This window comes from Equus asinus, chromosome 1, assembly GCF_041296235.1.
Source record: "Equus asinus isolate D_3611 breed Donkey chromosome 1, EquAss-T2T_v2, whole genome shotgun sequence".
NCBI classification, from domain to species: domain Eukaryota; kingdom Metazoa; phylum Chordata; class Mammalia; order Perissodactyla; family Equidae; genus Equus; species Equus asinus.
Window position 1 is genome coordinate 94212133 of NC_091790.1, and position 20857 is coordinate 94232989.

Genomic DNA, 20857 nt, shown 5'->3' on the forward strand with positions numbered 1-20857 from the left:
TATGCATGTATGTTTGTATATACTATGTAGGTATATATGAATGTAAGTATGCATGTATATATATGTATCTATTATCTGTCAGCTAAGTATCTATTTACTTATCTAGTGTCTATGAATCTATGTATCTATGATCCATCCATCCATCTACCATCTATCTGTCTAAAAAGTTGTTGTGATCTACAATGACCAACAGTCAGTACCTCTATTAATATTTTAACTAATGGAAATAATGAAATGCAATCAGTTTCTTTGGAAGATTTTAATACCATTTTGAAGTCCTAAGTTGTTATGTATCTGCATTATATTCAGGAAGAAATGCATGTCTAGAAAAAGCATAATGTGTAGATTTGATCATAGTCTCGGGACCAACAGTACTCTTTGTTATAAATATATTTTATTTTCACTTGACTTTACATATAGTATATAATTCTTAATGTTTACTCTTTTGCTCAGGTAATAGTCATATGGAAGATTATATATAAATGCATACACATTTTTAATTCCTGGTACTGAAACATTCTCTCTATGAAGCCAAAATGAAGAGATGATTGTGAAACTCCATGATTATGGACCCAAGAAAGTGAAGCAGTCAAATAAATTGGTTAGGATTAGAGAAGGGTGAGAAGAGTGGGACATGAGTCCAGTAGTTGCTATCTGCTGCAATAAGCATCTAACTCAGGTGCTCTCATTTCTACTGCCCAAGGGTTCATTTCCAGATTATGTAGGTCTTAGTCCCACTGTCCCCCCATCACTGGAGCCTCTCATCATCCAGGGAGGAACTATGTACTGAACAGATCTGAGGCAAGAGCCTCTTGCTCCTGTTTTACGCTGTAAGTTAAACCACATCTGAGTCCATCCAAGAAGATGTAGGTCTTCTTATATTTAGGAAAACTGAGTAACTACAGTTACTGAATGCAACTTCCATGCCTCTAGACTCATTTCTCTTTGTGCATTTGTCTTATATCATCTCTGTGTAGTTTCGGTGTACTTTATATTGTGTCACATAAATTTCTTGTGAGTCATAAGTAGAATGATCTCAGGGGGATATTGAAAGCCAGTTGAGTGTATGTGTAAGAAAAATGGATTATAAGAAAGAATGAAAGAATTCAAAGCCAGGAAGACAGTTTTAATCCATTGCAGAGGAATTTGCTTTAGCAACATGACCAGTAAAAAGTATTTGGGGTAATGGTTCACATGTGAAAAGAGAATATGCAAGGTCCTGCCCTTTTAAATCCCCATTTACCGATTTGGAGATAACACAGGTGGACATGTTAAATATAACCATAGGAGAGTGATCAGCAGTATCTACACTGAAAGAAACTCCACAGCAGCTCTTCTTACTGTGGAGAAAGACCAGCTTAGTTCATTAGTGTGCTTGGTCTTAAATTTCAGTCGTTAAAAGAATATGTAAAATCACACATTTGGATGTCAAATGGCTGAAAATTGTTTCTAACTTCTTAGTCTATTCTACTGTTGTATATTTTTGAAAGTTTACATAATTCAAGTTTTAAAATATTTCACACGGATAATGGAATAATATTTTCAATTTATTCAAAATTTGAATTGTGGAGGACCATCAAAACCAAAATGAATTAATATACTAGAAAGTACAAAAGAATGCTTTTCATACAATATATAATACTAACATTATATCCAAGGAAAATATGAACATATTAGTTTTAATAAGTATTTATAATATTCAATTGGCATTTTTCCAAAGAAAATGTAGATTCTTTATACTATTCATATCTTTTTGTTGAAATGGATATGTAAACTTTAAAGAGATTATCATAAAATTATGCAGATGTCTCTATGATATTGTAATTTTAGTTCTTTATTTTTGATTTATTGAATAATATCTGGAGATAAATTCTCTTGAGTAGGATTACTGGGAAAAAGTGAATGACTTTTTCTTTGACTTTGGAAATGTTTCTATAGCGTTCTCTGAAAGAATTGGGAGATTTTATGACATGAATAATTTACTCATTTACCTAGAAGTTGATCTGCAATGGATTTTATAATACTTTTACAATTTTAACTAACCAAAGATTTAATTCAAGGCCTGAACTTTGAATCTTTATGTACAAAGAAATAAGGTAGATGTTAAGAATTTGTCAGTCTCTGCATATACTCATCACTGGCGCTTCTGTTTGGCCTGTCCATTCTCTACCAAATCTTTACACATTGAAATTCTTCAAATCTGTCCTGGCCTCTCACTTCTCTTCTCACCATATAATCTCCTGCAGTGCAAACTTATCTGTGCACAGGAATACTTTGGCATGTAAATATGGACACCTGATTCTCATTATTCACAGTAGTATGTTCTATAAAGTTGCCACAAACACTGAATTAGTGAATACTGAACCATTGCTTCTAGGGGAAATTCAGGGTTAAGTTTCTGCGAGCCTCTGGTCAACATTTTGTCAACTGATCAATACAAAAAAAGTCCCTTTAAAAAATGCGTTTCCATTTAAAGAAACCTTCTTAAATATGTACTGTTGATTCATTAACATTAAGCTCGCAGCCAACAGCACTTAACTCATGCCTGAAAGGAGCTTATCCAACACACATTTTTTTCTGTAAGGCACATCACAGCTGGCTTGCTCTTAGGAACACTAGACAGCACTTCAGCACTACATATGTGAGCCATTTCAAACAGCAAAACCACCCAGAAAAGCACAAAAATGTGAAAATGTGAAACTAAATATATTCCAAAACAACTCTTGTTTACACTGTGAGCACTGCCTTGTTTGCCCTCAGCTGAGAGTGTGAACGTGAGGTGACAAACTTTTCACCACTTTGTGCATGTCTGTGAGTCACCATGAAAGCACCACAGGTATGATTTTGGGTTTACAAGCAAATTTTTAGTGAATAGGTGAGTTCACAATAATCCATGAAAAACTGGGACTATATATGTGTGTATACATATATGTATAATGTATACACACACATAGATATATACACATATAGATATATAGATATTTATGTTTCACAAAATATGAGAGTTCCATTGTTCCACGTCGTCGCTAACATTTATATGTACGTATATACACTGTTTCTATCACCACTGATGGCACTGAGTTTTACACCAAGATGGTCTTAGCTGGTTATCTATAATAGCCAATCTTGACACCTCAAGTATGTTATCTATACTCCTAACTCTGGAATATTTAGTACCCAAATTAGGCATATCTCCTACTTTAAACCCTTTGAAAGATTCAACATTGATTTTTGTAAAGATTTTATTTTTTTAGAGCAGTTTTAGGTTTACAACAAAATTGAGAGAGAAGTACTAAGATTTCCCATATACCTCCTGCCCCCATGCATGCATAGCCTCCCCCATTATTAACATCACTCACCAGAATGGTACATTCTTAACCAAGGATGGACCAATGTTGATGCATCATAATCACTCAAAGTCCATAGTTTACCTTAGAGTTCACTCTTGGAGTTGAACATTCTATGGGTTAAGACAAATATATAATGAAGTATATCCATCATTATAGTATCATACAGACTATTTTCACTGCCCTGAAAAATCCTCAGTGTTCTGCTTTCCCCCAGCATGCAGCAACTGCTGATCTTTTATGGTTTCCATAGTTTTACCTTTACCAGAATATCTTATCTTTGGAATCATATAGAATGTAGCCTTTTCAGATTGGCTTCTTTCAATTAGTAATGAGTATTTAAGGTAACTCCATGTCTTTTCATAGCATGATAGCTCATTTCTTTTTATCATTGATAATATTACATTGTCTGGATATACCACAGGTTATTTATCAATTCACCTACTGAAGGGTATCTTGGTTGCTTTCAAGTTTTGGCAGTTATGAATAAAGATACCACGAATGTTCTTGTGCAGGTATGTATGTGGACATATATTTTCAACTCCTTGGGGTAAATACCAAGAAGAATGATTGCTGGATTGTATGGAAAGATTAAGCATAGTTGTGTAAGAAACTGCAGGACTGTCTTTCAAAGTGGCTGTATCATTTTTCATTTCCACCAGCAATGTATGAGAGTTCCATTGCTCTACATCCTCATAAACATTTGATATTGTCAGTATTATGGATTTTGGCCATTCTAATAGATGTGTACTGGTATCTTCTTCTTGTTTTAATTTGCACTTCCCTGATAATATATGACGTGGAATATGTTTGCATATGCTTATTTGCCTTCTGTATATCTTCTTTAACGAAGTGTCTATTACATTCTTTGGCCCATGTTTTACTTGGGTTGTTTTCTTATTGTTGAGTTTTAATAGTTCTTAGTAGATTTTGGATAACAGTACTTTATCAGATGTGTCTTTTACAAATATTTTCTCCAAGTCTGTGGCTTGTCTTCTAATTCTCTTGACATTATGTTTAGCAGGGCCAAAGTCTTTAATTCTAATGAAGACCAGCTTATCAATTATTTCATTCATGGATCATGTCTTTGGTCTTGTATCTAAAAATGTATCACCATACCCAAGGTCATCTAGGTTTTCTCCTATGTTATCTTCTAGGGGTTTCATAGTTTTGCATTGTACATATAGGTCTGTGATCCTTTTTGAGCTAATTTTTGTGAAGAGTATAAGACCTGTGGCTAATTTCATTTCTTTTCATTTGGATGTTTAGTTGTTCCAGTACCATTTGTAGAAAAGATCATCTGCTCCATTGTATTGGCTTTACTTCCTTGTCAAAAATCAGTTGACTATATTTATAGGGGTCTATTTCTGGGATTTCTATTCTGTTCCATTGATCTATTTGTCTATTCTTTGCCAGCCCAACACTGTCTTGATTACCTTAGCTTTATAGTAAATCCTGAAGTCAGGTAGCAGCGGACCTCCAACTTTGTTCTTCTCCTTCAGTATTGTGTTGGCTATTCTGAATCTTTTGCCTTTCCATATAAACTTTAGAATCAGCTTATCAATATGGATAAAATCACTTGGAATTTTGATTGTAATTACATTGAATTGATATATAAAATTCAGAAGAACTGACATCTTGAAAGTATTGAGTCTTCCTATCAGTGAACGTGGAATATATCTCTATGCATTTAGCTCTTCTTTGATTTCTTTAATCAGAGTGTTTTTGTTATCTTCATATAAATCTTGTACATATTTCGTTAGATTTATACATAAGTTTTTCATTTTGGGGGGTGCAAATGTAAGTGGTATTGTTTTTAATTTCAAATTCCACTTGTGCCTTGTTGGTATACAGAAAAACAATTAACGTTTGTATATTAGCCTTGTATTCTTCAACTTTGTTATGAACACATTAGTTTCAGGAATTTTTTGTTGAGTTTTTTGGATTTTCTACATGGACCATCATGTCAGCTGCAAACAGAAACAAAAGTTTTATGTTTTCTTTTCAGGGGTGTATAGCTTTTATTTGTTTTTCTTGCCTTATTACATTAGCAAGGACTTCCAGTGTGACTTTGAAAAGGAGTGAGAGAGGGGACATCCTTGCCTTGTACCTGATCTCAGTGGGTAAACTTCCAGTTTCTCAGTATTACATATGATGTTAGCTGTAGGGTTTTTGGAGATAGTTTTAATCAAATTGAGAAAAGTCCTCTCTATTCCTAATTTACTGAGAGTTTTTATCATGAATGAGTATTGGACTTTGTGAAGAGCGTTTCTACATCAATTGATATGATCATGTGATTTTTTTTCCTTTTTAGTTTCTTGATGTGATTGATTACATTAATTGTTTTTTGAATGTTGAACAAGCCTTGTACACTTTGGATAAATCCAACTTTATTGTGGTGTATAATTTTTACACTCTTTTGGATTTGCTAATATTTTGTTGAAGATTTTTCTTTCTATATTCATGAGAGATACTGGTCTGCAGTTTCTTTCCTTGTAATATTCTTCTCTGATTTTGATGTTAGGTTTATGCTGACCTCATAGAATGAGTTAAGAAGTATTCCCTCTGCTTCTGTCCTCTGAAACAGATTGTAGAGAATTGGTATGATTTCTTCTTCACAATTTTGGTAGGATTTACCAGTGAATCCATTTGGGCCTGGTGTTTTCTCTTTTGGAAGATTATTAATTGTTGAGTCAATTGTCTTAATAGATATAGACCTATTCAGATCATTTATGTCTTCTTGTGTGAGTTTTAGCAGATTGTGTCTTTCAAAAAATTGCTCCATTTCATCTAAGTTATCAAATGTATGAGTACAGAGCTGTTCATAATCTTTTAATATCCTTTTAATTTCCATGGGATCTGTAGTGATATTCCCTCTTTCATTTCTGATATCATTAATTTGTGTTCTCTCTCTTTATTTTCTTAGCTTGTCTAAAGTCTTATCACATTTTAGTTTATTGATTTTTTCGAAGAAGCAGCTTTTGGTTTCATTGATTTTCCATTTTTAATTTCATTTATTTCTATTCTAATTCTTATTATTTCTTTTCTTCTCCTTACTTGGGATATAATTTGGTCTTCTTTTTCTAATTTCCTAAGATGGAAATTTAGATGATTTATTGAAGGTCTTTCTCATTTTCTAATATCTGCATTCAATGCTATAAATTCCGTTGAAAGCACTGTGTTTAGCACAAGAACTTTTGATAGTTTCTGTTTTCATTTTCATTTAGATTAAAGTGGTTTTAATTTCTCTTGAAGTTTCATCTTTCACTCGTGTTATTTAGAAGTGTGTTAATCTCCACATATATTGAGATTGTCCAATTATCTTTCTGTTATTGATTTCTAGTTTAATTCTATTGTGATCTGAGAGCAGACAATTGTATGATTTCTGGTTTTCTTTAACCTGTTAATTTGTGTTTTATAGGCAAGAACGTTTCTATATTGGTGAAGGTGTTACATGAGATTCAGAAAACTGTGTATTCTGTTGTTGTTGGATAAAGTAGTCTAGAGATGTCAATCATCTATTTATCCTTGCAGTTCTTTCAGTTTTTGCCTAACATAGTTGACACTCTGTTGTTAAGCATATACATATTAATAATTGTTACATCTTTTTGGAGAATTTACTTTTTTATCATCATGTAATGCTCTTCTTTATCCCTAATAACTTTCATTACTTTGAAGTCTCCAATGTCTGAAATTAATGTAGCAACTCTTGCTTTCTTTTGATTAGCGTTAGGATGGTATATTTTCTCCATCCATTTACTTTTAATCTATACATGTCTTTATGTGTAAAGTGGGTTTCTTGTAGACAACACATAGTTAGTTCTTGTTTTTTGATTCACTATGGTAATCTCTGTCTTTTAATTGGTGCATTTAGACCATTGTTATTCAAAATGATTATTGATATGCCTGGCTTAGTACCTATCATATTCATTACTGAGTTTTATTTGTTGTCCTTGTTCTTTTTTCCTATTTTTGTCTTCGACTCTTTTTTTCTGCCTATTGTGGTTTTAATTGAGCATTTTATATTGTTGGATTTTCTCTCCATTTTCAGCATATCAGTTATACTTCTTTTTCTTAGGCTTTTGTTTGTTTGTTTGTTTAGTGGTTGCCCTTGAATTTTCAATATACCATTAGAACTAATCCAAGTGCATGTTCAAATAACACTATACCAATTCATGGGTCTTATGAGTAACTTGTAATAATTAATCCTAATTCCTCCCTTCCATCACTTGCCTCATGGCCATCATTCATTTCACTTATATATAGGCATATATTAACATATATATATATAAATATATATGATATACATGTAAGCATACATAAGCAATCACATTGTTGCTATTAATTTTTGCACAAACTGTTTTATGTTAGAACAATTAAGAATAAGAAAAATAAAAGTTTTTATTTTACCTTCACTTATTCGTTCTCCAATGTTTTTCCTTTCTTTAAGTAGATCCAAGTTTCTCACCCATATTATTTTCCTTCTCTCTAAAGAGCTTCATTTTCAACATTTCATACAAGGCAGGTCTACTGGCAATGAATTCCTTCAATTTTTTTCCCAATAAAATTCTTATTTCTCCTTCATATTTGAAGGATAATTTCACAGGGTACAGAATTCCAGTTTGGTGTTATCTTTCTCTCAAAACTTTAAATATTTCATTCCACTCTCTTCTTGCTTGCTTGGTTTCTGAGGAGAAATCGGATGTAATTCTTTGTTCCTCTATAGGTACGATTCTTATTCCTCTGGCTCCATTCAGGATTTCTTCTTTGATTTTCTGTAATTTAAAACTGATATGTCTTGGTGCATATTGTTTTGGCATTTATTCTACTTGCTGTTCCTTGAGATTTTTGGATCTGTGGTTTAGTGTCTGACATTAATTTGGAGATATTCTCATCTTTATTGGTTCGAATGTTTCTTCTTTTCTTATCTTTCTTTCTTTACCTTCTGGTATTTCCAGTGAAAGTGTGTACCACTTTTGTAAAAGTATGTTACATTTTTGTAGTTGTTCTACAATCCATAGGTTTTTTTTTTCAGAATTTTTTCTTTACTTTTCAATTTTCAAAGATGCTATTGATATATTTTTAACTCAGCCATTCTTTCCTCAGCTGTGTCCAATCTACTAATGAGCTCGTGAAAGTAATTCTTCATATCCATGACAATTTTTTAATCTCTAGCATTTATTTTTGTTTTTTCTTATGATTTCCATCTCTCTGTTTACTTTGCCCATTTGTTCTTGCATGCTGTCTGCTTTATCTATTAGAGCTATTAGCATATTCACCATAGTTGTTTTAAATTCCCAGTCTGGTATTTCAAAATCCCTGCCACATCTGGTTCTGATGCTTGCTCTCTCTCTTCAAACTGTGTTTTTTCTCCTTGGTATGCCTTCTAGTTTTTTCTTGATAGTAAGATATGGTGTAGTGGATAAAAGTAACTGCTGTAAATAGGCCTCTACTAACGTGGTGGTGAGGCGTGAAGGAAGGAAAAGGTTCTACAGTCCTATGGTTAGGTCTCAGTCTTTCAATGAGCCTGTGCCTCTGGTTTGTGAACTTCACAAGTGCTTCTTAGTCCCTCACCACCCATAGTTGGAAGAGGATGGCTACAGAGTGCTGGAGTTGGATATTTCCCTTCCCCAGGTCAGGCTCTGGTACAACCACAGCAGATTAGGCTCTGGTTGATCAGTTTCCCTTGAGGCTGGGCCTTGTTAAGAAGAATAGAAAGCTCTGGCTATTTCAGGATGATTCCTTTTCTCTTGAGGCTGGGCCTTGTTAAGAAGAATAGAAAGCTCTGGCTATTTCAGGATGATTCCTTTTCTCCTCCTGACGGAAGCCTGGGGGGAATTTTTCTCTGATATTTTCTGTGGGAATCCAGTAGAGCTCCTGGAGGTAAATCTTATAATATTATAGGGCTTCCCTTATAATTAGGTACTCTTGGAGATTTTAACTCTCCAAATTGTCTGCACTGAGCCTCCAGCAATTCATCAATTACGGTTCAGGTTTTCCTCCCCGGCACTGGTTCCCACCGTGATTTCTACTCCTGAGTCTCTCTCTGGGAAGCCATGGTGACCTGATTTCACCTGCCTCGCCAATATTAAGGGCAGCAGCTTGCCCTTTGACCTATCCTCTTTTATGGATCCAAGAAGAGTTGCTAATTTTTAAATCTCTTCAGCTTTTTACTCAGTGTTAGGACAAAGTGGCAACTTCCAAATGCCTTACAGGCAGAACTGGAAACCCTTCCCATTGCCTTTTTAGCATAAAAATTCATATTAATAGTATGGATTTTGAAATCATGTGCATTCTAAAAATCACTCACCTACTTTAGATATTTTTGAGTGAGGATGAGATGCCTAGACCTGCTATAATCACTATGCAAATGTGAAAGGAAAATTGAAAAGTAAAGCCAAAACTCTGAGGATGGCAAAGAAAAAAGATAGACAATTTTGTATGTGTGTTTTATAGGAGATTTACTGATGTATTCACATGTTGCAAGAAAGGCACCTAGATTCTCCTTTCCAAGGTCAATTACTGTTTCCTGTTTCTTGGGTTCTTTCCAAAAATATTCTGAGTGGATATATAAACGCATTCTCTTTTTCAGTCAAGGATATACAGTCATTGTTATACATCTTGCTTTGTTCACTTGATATTAAATTTTTGGAGATATTCCATATCAGAACATTAAGTTCTATCAAATCTTTTAACTGGTCACACAGTATATTACAGAAGGACTTTGACACCATTCATTAAACCAGTCTCTTACTGAAAGACATTTGTATTGTTTACCAACTTTTGTCATTATAGACAGCAATGCAGTAAACATTCCTTGTACATACTCTTTTGTGTACCCGAGCTAATATATCTGTGGCAATGTTGGGTCAAAGGGCATGAAGATGTTTGATTTTGACAGGCACAAAAAAATGTCTTCCAGAGAGGTCCTACCAGTGGGGAAGTGCGTGCGTGTGCTAGCAGTACTGAGCTAGAGTGCCTGTTTTCCCACATTTCTGCCAGTACTGTACATTCATGCCCAAGACTAGCCACCTATAGGATAGGCATGACAGCCTAGCTGAGCGAGTCAAGGTAAACAATGAGATGGACTTACCTACCTCCTGCCATGTGGAATCCACAGCCTTTTAATCTCTTGTGGATCAACTCTGCAGTGTTGCTGTGGGCCCGTGTCTCCAGCTTTTTGAACTCATCCCTTTGGGGAATCTACCCAGGCTTCTAGGGGGACCATATTGGCCAGGGTTGATTCCTTGATAGAGTGCTCCAGCTTGACAGCCTCCCCCTACTCCTTCATTTTCTCTTCCACTGAGAATGGTTTGGTCTGAGCCCCTTCCACTTCCAGGATGTAGTTCTGTAATCAATCCTCCTGTGCTTCTCAGCTCCTTCGCTTCTTCTCTTACATGAATGATCTTTGGCTCTTCATCTTTCTTGTCCTTGCTCTCAGTCTTCCTGTAAAACCTCCATCTTCCACTCCTCTTCCTCCAGCTTGCAGTAGGTGGGTTAACTGATTCTGAAACTACTTCATTCTTGTCTCCTTCTTCTGTAAGATAATAACCCCTTTCATTATTCAAACTGATTTTAATGGGATTTTCTGATACTTTCACTTGAAACCATCCTGAACCAAATATCAAGAATTGGAAAGAAGATTTAAAAAAAAACGCTATGATTTGAATTAGATAATGAGGAGGAGGAGGTCATGGTACCATGACAACCTTAGCCTACATCAAGTTCTAGGGGAAAGTGGACCCTGTAGTGGTCAGTAGATGGAATGTTCTTCCTTGTGGCACAGGGCCTGGTTCTAGAGCAGGAAACAGGCCATGGGGCTGTTCCCAGTGTTGTATAGACAAATTTCCCTTTAGAAAAACCAGATTTGAAGAGCAATTTCCAAAATAACAACAGAAACAAAGCTAGCTCCGGAGCAGTTGAAAGATTTCTTCTGGAGGAAGGAGTTGTAAGATAATAAAGCTAGACAGCTTTGTGGCTTTTAAAGAAAGATGAGCTGACAGATGGCTGGAATTTCGGGAAAAAGGCAGAGTTTAAAATAGAAATAATAAAGGCAGGATTGGACCAGGAGGCTGTGGCCCCTGAGGCCCTGATTATCCACTATTGATGGGTGATGTACCCCTGACTCTCTGAGAGCAACAAAGAGTATAATGGAACGAATATCTCAGGCAGAGGAAAACTAAAAGCTGCCACAAGGGCAGCCGGGCAAGGTTGGAGACCCAACAATGCCTGGGTAATGTTCAGGCTTTCTTATGATATTGAATTGTAGGACAGTTCTCATAACAGTCTAGAAGCAAGGATCTCCGTTATTTCTGATACAATTTTTAATACTATTAATTTATTTTCTAGGGAATAGATAATTATAAAAATCCAAAGAAATGTTTGTTCTGAAGTTCAACTCTTAAAAGTTAGTGATGATAACATACTTACTGTCATTTGACCCCAACTTATAGATTTTAGTTACTTATTTACTGTGGGAAGGCAATGCAATATTAAGAATATTTACAAAATCTTTTCTAATTTCCTCACTCTAACACACAAGGTGATTTTTTTCTTTTCTGTTAATCTAAAGTCACCACTGATATGGAATTTTCAGACCTATCATCACATTTTATGATCAAGTTTGTTTACTTTTTTTGCAACTAGCTTTGTGATAAATACATCTTAACATTTGTCCACATGATGTCCAAATTTAAATCATGTAGAAGTTATAAGATGTTAAAATAAGTTCTTGCTCCTCACAGTTCCAAAATGCTCTTGTAAAACTCATCATAATACATTGTTTTGTCTCTGAGGATCCCATTCATTGTGGAAATTCCAAGATGGAAGTCATTAGGTTACTAATATTATATATCTTTAGTTAGATATATAACCTATAGTTAGAATACTAATTAATTAGTATTCTAACCCTGGCATGAAAAATTTGGTGAATCATTTCACAACTTTCCCAACACCAGATGTTACATTTTAAAATATTTGGCTAATTAATTTATAAGAATGGCACCTCCATATTACATTAATTTGCACTGCTTGCAGTGCTAGTGGATTTCCTAGAATCTCCAAATCTACCTCCTATCTATGTATCTATGTATGTATGTATGTATCTATCTATCTATCTTTCTCTCTCTCTCATCTATCTCTGTCTATCTATTATCTATCTACCTATCATCTCCTTGCCTATTATCTATTTTAAATATGTGAATTATCTATTCTGTGCAAACTCAAGACAATTGTTACTTTCTAAAGAAATGCATTCTTGTGTTTGCATTGGTCTGATGTAATTTTGCCCATCATTCTTTTTGAACTCTCTGTGTTATGCTCTGTTCTAGACAGAGCTGACGTCCAGCCAGCATGGATCAGAATGACCCTACTGTTTGGTATTGATTGATTTTTGTTCTGGCTGATTGGCGTTTGTACCATATAAGGTGCTACCTATCTTGAATTCCTCTGCTGGTTTTATTCATGCCTGTAAAAACAATCTTTAACTGCATTTTATTTAAAGAGATTGATTCATTTGCATTTATTGTCATGCTGGTATTTTATTTAATCTTGTCATTTTTATGGAATTTATGAAACATTTTTATTAAGATTTTTTGCTCTTTTCTTGGTTCTCTATATTTTAGTTTTTGAAATATTTACTTTTATACCTCTAGAGATCCCACTATTTTCTTCTCAGAGAATTATAACTCTCTGGATTACACTTTGGGAAATATTTGTATATTAAATATTCATGCAGTTTGCATATGTGATTTTAATTAATTCTTCCTAAAGATAATTATAAGAAGGCATTATATAAAGCATTTCATGGTAGAGAAAATAGGAATCTGTGCAAATGGTGAGCAAAAGATATTGTCTGAGTTCAGAGACCCTCATTGTGGTGTCGTCAGGTCAACCATGTCAGAATTCCATTAGGAGACTAAAAACAGGCAGATTTAAACAAATGTTGTAGGGAAAAAGTGGTACCTCGTCATAGTTTTAATATGTAGTTATTTATGAAGAGGTTGAGTGCTTTAGATTTGCACTAGATTTTTATATTTCTATGTCTGTGAAATGTCTAGTTATATCATCTCCCTTTTCTTTGGTATTGATATAGTTATTTTCACAATTGATTTGTTAGAGTTCTTAGTATATTAAGAGATTTAAACTTTTAGCCATCCTATCAGTTAATATTTTTTAAATTTTTGCACTTCTCTTTGGAATCAGTATATATTTGTACAAATTGTACTTAGCCAAACTTATCAACTTTTATTTTTTAATTAGTGATTGAAATTTTGTTAATATTAAATTTGGAAAGATAAACATTTTATGATTTCTTCATACACTGGGGGATTTCATGGAACTCCATGTGAATAATAATTTCCCTCTAAAATTTTATAAAAATTGTGTCTATGTCCTGGCAAGAAGAATTTGATATTCATCTTGATTTATGATACTATGAAATAGCGACAATAACAATAGCTATCATTTATTTATTGTAGAGTAGGTATTGGGCTAAAAGCTTTATATAGCATATTATTTATCTAAAGAAATAAGCCAATAAGTTATATATTATAAGGTCACCATTACACAGTTACAGGAATTTGAGGTCCAGGAAGATTAAAGTTTTAGTTAAAATTAATGAGGGAACTAGAATTTTAAAAGAATAAACTATTCAATTACTGAAACTATTCTTTGAACCACTATATTATACAACATAATTCTTATTGTTTTTTTAAGATTTTATTTTTTTCCACTTTCTCCCCAAAGCCCCCAGTACATAGTTGTATACTCTTCAATGTGGGTCCTTCTAGTTGTGGCATGTGGGACGCTGCCTCAGCATGGTTTGATGAGCAGTGCCATGTCTGCGCCCAGGATTCGAACCAACGAAACACTGGGCCACCTGCAGCGGAGTGCGTGAACTTAACCACTCTGCCATGGGGTCAGCCCCCAACATAATTCTTATTTTTAAATTAAATTTTATAATATACCTACATTCATTATGACTAATGACTCTAAGGGGAGATAGTATTGCAACTTATTTCAAATTTATTTTGTACACATTTTTTTGTGTGTTAAGGAATTTCCATGGAACACACTGATCTAAGTGTCATTGTTACCAGTCACGAAGTGTGTGCCAATAGTCAATCCATTTAGCAAATGCTTATTGAAGACCAGGCACTAGATATACAGAGAAGGAGAAAAAGAAATTTAAAACAAATGGTTTAGGGGATAAAAAATTAGTGCCAACTTGGCTTAGGGCAATTGTAGGAGATTTTGAATAACGTATAAACTAGGGATAAAGAGCATCCTGGGTTACAGGGAAATTCATCTATGACGATACAGAGCAGGGTCTCCATGGCAGTCACTCCCGCGGCTCTGTGGTTCCCAGGTTTTGTCTCCGCTCTACACCCTGAAGACTGAATGCCTGGCCCCTTGGGCTGGGCGGAGCTGTGGGACAGTTCTGGCCAGAGGATTGTGAACACAGGCAAAATGTGTTTTCACCAAGCTATGGAATTCAATAGCTGGTATAAGACCCTGAATATTTCTCCTCACCCTGCAGAGCTTGTGTCCCAGAGTGGTGAGGGACAGAGCCTCCTACAGGATGAACACATAGAAAGAGTGAACAATGACTTTTGCTATGTTAATCAGCTGAGAGGTGGGAGTTGTTTGTTACCGTAGCAAACCTGCACCTGGTCTATCCTGATTGATAACACCTGGCAGCTTCTCGAATGTGGAATTATTGCTAGTTTCATTATCATGCTCCTCTCTTTTTGAAACTCATTTTGCTTGTAATCATGGGCCTTCTCCACAAGTTTGAGATTCCATGAGGGCATGGATCATAGCACAGTATTTTGCTACTGTGTTCCTAATCATATATTACATGATGCTTAACATATATAAGCATGAAATATACATTTGTGAATTAATGAATGATTGTATCATATAGTGTTGCACATTTTCTTTAAGGAATGAAATCACACAGCATACCATGAAATAACTCCTCAGATATCATTAGAAGGACAACAATTTTGATATAAAACATATAAATAACATTTTATATAATTTTATAATTATGAATTACATATGGCTTTTATGTTACCAGACTTTCCGAGAATAAAACACAAGACGAGTTATTACTTTGGATATGGCACAGAAGAGGCAGCAAATATCCTCTGTGAGGAAGTGTTGCATTCCGCTGGTCCAGAGGCCCTGTTCTTACTGAAATTCTATCTGGAACATCAAAACAATTGTCTATATGCCCATATACACAACCACAACATTACATAGTATTTTTCATTATTTATTCCCACATCCCCATCATACCTTCCCTCCAACCAAACCTCAGTTTACCGAACTAAATATACACAGCATCGTTCCTGATCCACATGTGAAAGGCTGACTGCTGCAGAGCTGTCCGCTGCACGGCGGTGGGATGTTTGGAATACTAAGCAGGTCAGCGACAGCAGAGCAGCACTGAGGTCTTGGCTGTGCAGAGGCTTTTTCCCCTGATATTCTGGGAGACAGGTAGTGCATGTACCCAGCTGCAGGTGGGCAGAGTGAAGGCATAATGACATCAATTTGAAAGCTTTCATTACTGAGACAGCACCAAGACATTCTCAGGGTCATGTTATCTCTGCATTAAAAATCTATCCTCATTCTATTATTTGGGCCAAAGTATGGCAACTTGCCAAAATTTGGGCCTGTGGCATGGGCTTTGTGAAGAAACAGAAGAGCAGGATTGATCACCTAATGGAAACTCGGGCTCGACTCCACGATCCTGCTTGCCAGTTTGTCAATTACCTTTCATGTTGAGCCGCTTCTTGTGGAATAGGTAACACTGTGCCTCTTCAGAGAGGGAAAAAGAAAGACCATGCGCTCTAAAACTAGACTTGTACACATGTGTTGAGCAGCATGAGTTTGGCTACAGTGTACTCTTTTTCCTACAAAGCAAAATAAATTGCTCTAGATCTAGTTTAGAAAAGTTAACATTTCTTTTAATGTTTTTGTGTTGTTTTAATATCTGTAGCTAATATGCCTTATGGGAATTTATTTTTTTAATTATGTAAGAGGTTATTTCAAAAATAGTTTTTACAAGGATAAAATTATTCTGATTTTGACCAAGGAAAGTTTGGCTATTTTGATCATAAACTAAGAAACATCGTAGACATATTTTTTCAAGTAATGATTGGACCAGATACTCTTCATTTTCTCTGTGCAGTTTTTATGCATGTTCAACCATAAAATATTTAAATTTAGTTGTATTTTACTAGAATAGTAAAAAAAAAGTTAAAAAGACTAGTCACAAATTATTGTCCAATTTCTGGATGTTTGTGGTGATTCAAAATTTACCTAGAGTCTGAATGAATAATGACATAGTAGCAGAAGCTAAAGGAATCGTACGGAATGATCTGAGATATTCTAGAAAATATGAAAATCAAGCTTCTATTAGGGTAATATTTTTATTGGGAAAAGGCTCTACATTATTTATTCATTCCACCAATATTTGCGCATCCTTTCTGTACCTATCATTTTGCTGACCTGGAAGGGAAGCAAAGATGATCGTATATGGCCCTTGCTTATTATAAACTTAGGATACATAGGAAAATTATACTTTCTTAGTACCATAATATTTGGTGACAAAAATGTGTAGCATAAAAAACAGGATGTAAGAAATAGGAACATTGAAGCATCTATCTGACAGACCTGGAACAGGTCTGCTCAACTGTCTGCTGCTCAGATGCTACAGAAAGTGTCCTTGGGCTTTCTGTCTGTCCAATTGTGGCAGCCAAGATTGAATAAGGGAATAAATATAGCAGAAAAACATGGCAACACAGGGAAAAACACGAGAACTTTTGCAATTCAGAAATAACCTTGTAAACATGAAGAGCCTATTTTACTGAAAAAAAGAATCTAAAATCTGAGTTGAAACAACAACAAAAAAAGAAATAGAGCTAAAGATAATTACTATGACTTATTTAATCACAAATGTACTGGTAATCATGCTATACTTTTTCAGGGTTAACTAATGGAATTCATGAAGAGAATCATCTTCATTCATTTAGCTTAACACGATCATATCATAATAAATGAGAGGCAACCCACAAGCTTTAAAACCTATTTCTCCACAGTGCTTAAACAGAGCCTCACCTCGCTGGGGAAGGATCATTGCATGGACCTATGTAAGTAAGATATCTAACTTGATTTTACAAACATCCACACATGAGCTTTAATTTATATTGTCTTCCTCTCTCTCTCCCGTTTCCAGCACGTACTCAAATTATATGGCTTAATTGCAACCACCTGAGAGACAGCCTTAGCTGGCATGCTGAAATGAGGCATGGAATCTACCACTGCGGGCTTTTAAATTTTCTATGATATTTTACAAATGTGTGGCAGTTTGCTTCCTCAATAGCGCATTTACACTAATATATATTAAAATATGTTTTTTCATAATACACTAGTAATGTTTAACATTCTAAATGGATCTTGGGAAGCCATAATATCTCACTGTAGTGATTTATCTATTTTTTTACAAATTTTATTTCAATGCATTTTCTAAATGGTAGTAGTGAGAACATTTGTTAAAATCCCAGACTTATTATAAGAACATGTGTAACCTTTTAGTACTAAGCTTATGCTTCCAAATCATCTACATGTTGTCCAGTATCCAGGAAAAGACCAATTACTATGTTTTATTGTTGAAATAAATTTATCTTACATCTTTGATAATGATTGTATTTTGAGAAGACAATTTGTATTTGCAATCTCAGCTCTTAAGAAAAACACATCACATAATCACATAATACAAATTTTAAGATAACACAAAGTGTATACAAGGAAGTGTTCAGAATCCTAAGAATCAAATTAGTATTTGGATGTAACAGTTAAGATTGTTTTAAAACTTGGGGCTAGCCCTGTGGCCAAATGGTTAAGTTCACGCGCTCCACTGCAGGCGGACCAGTGTTTCGTTGGTTCAAGTCCTGGGCACGGACATGGCACTGCTCATCAAACCACGCTGAGGCAGCATCCCACGTGCCACAACTAGAAGAACCCACAACGAAGAATATACAACTATGTATGGGGGAGCTTTGGGGAGAAAAAGGAAAAAATTAAAAAAGATTGTTTTAAAACAAAAGCAATTATAACTTTCCAAGCCAGGTATATACTGTGCTGTCCTGTTTCTAAAATATATAGATTTTTATTTTTTAGATTATAAAGAGAAGTTAAAGCTTAGATTACTTGCTCAGATTTGTTTCTTTTCTTGGGGAGAATTTAAAGTGCTTGAAAGGATCAATAGCCCTTGCAAGAAAAATCCTCTAATTATCCAGAGAACAGGAGCAGAAAGACACAATAAATAAGCTCCATTGGAGGCTCAACCTGGCTCTCCTACAAGGACCTCAGCCGGGGCTCCTCTTTGGCAAAATTATTCAGCAGCCATGTCCTGTGTTTGGTGCCCATGAACTTCCAGGTGAGTCGGGCTTTTGCCTGCCTCGGTCACTGCTTGCTCTCACATCACCCCACACAGACCCAACTCTCAGAAGGGAGACTCTCCCAAGCAGCACTTGACACTCCAGATATCATTTTCTTAGTCTGTACTCTGTTCCGCTGCCCAATTTCCTGCCTGTGCGACAATACCTTGGAAAACTTCTGACAGAGTGCCTATCTACTGACTCATGAATGGTTGAAGTCATCTCTTCTTGAGGGGTTTGCCTTTGGCAGATAAATCCTACAGCTCTATACAGCCCTAGGAGATAAATAATTTTTTTTCAGGAAGCTTCAAAAAGGAAATACTTGAAAGAAATTTTGTAAACCAAACTGGACCTCATCTGAATATTGGAGAGGGACGGTGCGTGGGTGCCGCTATGCTCCTTGCAGGGGAAGCCACATTTTCTTTTTTTTAACTGCCAGATAATGCCTTTATTCGATAGGATGTTCCTGTGACATCCTGTACTTCCTTTTATTTTAGTAATTTGATAGGTATGCAGACAGATTTAAAATCTGTTCTCTCATCAGGATTCATGTAGGTTTTGGAAACTAAATTAGATTAAATAGAGTTAAACTACTTCTTTCACTGCAGGAATTTTTAGAGGATTCAAGAGAGTAAAGCACCATGCAAAAGAAACATATCGTGAGGCAGTTTCCGAAAGTCCGTTTACTGTAACTCATTTGTGCCTGTGTATGCATGTGTGTGAGCATGTTTGCCAGCTATTACTATCTCTTGGAAATAATTTTCTCTGAAACAGGAAACAGTGGGCCAAGATCTAGGTAGATATAGAGAGATTTTTGAAAATTATTTTCCATCTTCACGTTTACTTTTTATGATCTGTGCTGTCTTTCCTAACTTACTGATGATGAAGGTATTAGAAAACACACAGCTGCAAACAATATCCCTGCTACCAGCACCTCAGGAGGGTCCTGTTCCGAATGAGGATTTTCCAGTGAGCCTTGGGTGGAAATAAGTAGCACAGAAAACCAAGGGTTTACAAAAGAATCATACAGGAGTCTTGAGAACAAACATCTCTGAATTGGGGTGACATTCATGTTTGTAGACACAAATCTGCTGCCTTTCTCAATAATGGTGTCTCTGTTTATTACAGAACCTGGATTGTTATGGAAATGGATTTGGGGTAGGATGGGAAGGATGAGGTAATGTTGATATGGATTTGGTCGCATGAATGTTCACTTTTTTAGACTGAGGCTGCAACGGCAAAATTGACAATCAGTTTACTGACATGGGAGGTATAAACAAAAGAACTGCCTGAGATCCTGTGCACCAGACCCTCCTCTGTCTTCACTTCTCAATTTGGATCCCCAGGGAGATCATGATTAGAAAATCAAGCATTACTGTCTTGAGAGAAGATTGAATTGCAGGAAATGCAAAACAGTGTGAGAGATTTTATTTGGCATAGAGGACAGTTTTGCATTTCTCAAGTCATGGCACAGGAATATCACCAGTATGACTCAGCTACATTCTTTTAATCTCAGCTTGTCTTGTGCTGCGGAGTTATTATGTAAATTAAGAACAAGTATTACAATCCGTTGATGCAAAGGCATTCTATGGGAACAGGCTGAAAGGGCTAATGAACATCTTGAAATGTCGAGATGAGGATATCTTTGAACTTCAAAAGAATCAATTAAATTTGACTTATATTCGGTTGCAGACAGGAAAAACCTTTAGATACAGTAATCAAAAATAATATCTACTTAACATTTAAATATGTACTGAGTTTGATTGGAGACAATTGGATGTCCTCTAAAAAAGTCACAAGTATTTATAGATTCTGTAGAGCTGAAAACCACCTAGACAAAGAACATTACAAATATGATGTGAATAGTGTGATGCCTCTCTTTTAAGAAAGAATAAAATTAAAGTAAAATATCACAACTTCAGCATTTATGCATGCAGAATATGTTCATCCAAATAGAAAGTGCTGAAATTTACCTCTTATTGTCAACAAAATATTTTACTAATTGAAGGTAATTAGACAATTGCGAAATTTAAACTTAACCTATAACTTTAGAAACGTCTC

The 20857-nt window shown here is 35.2% G+C and overlaps 1 non-coding gene across 1 annotated transcript; it reads left to right on the top strand.

Moving 5' to 3' along the window:
• Positions 1 to 17011: 17011 nt before the first annotated feature.
• On the top strand, positions 17012 to 17138 carry LOC123289641 (small nucleolar RNA SNORA31). The gene has a single exon (XR_006533705.1). It is a non-coding gene; the product is annotated as a small nucleolar RNA SNORA31 (small nucleolar RNA).
• The last annotated feature ends 3719 nt before the right edge of the window (positions 17139 to 20857 follow it).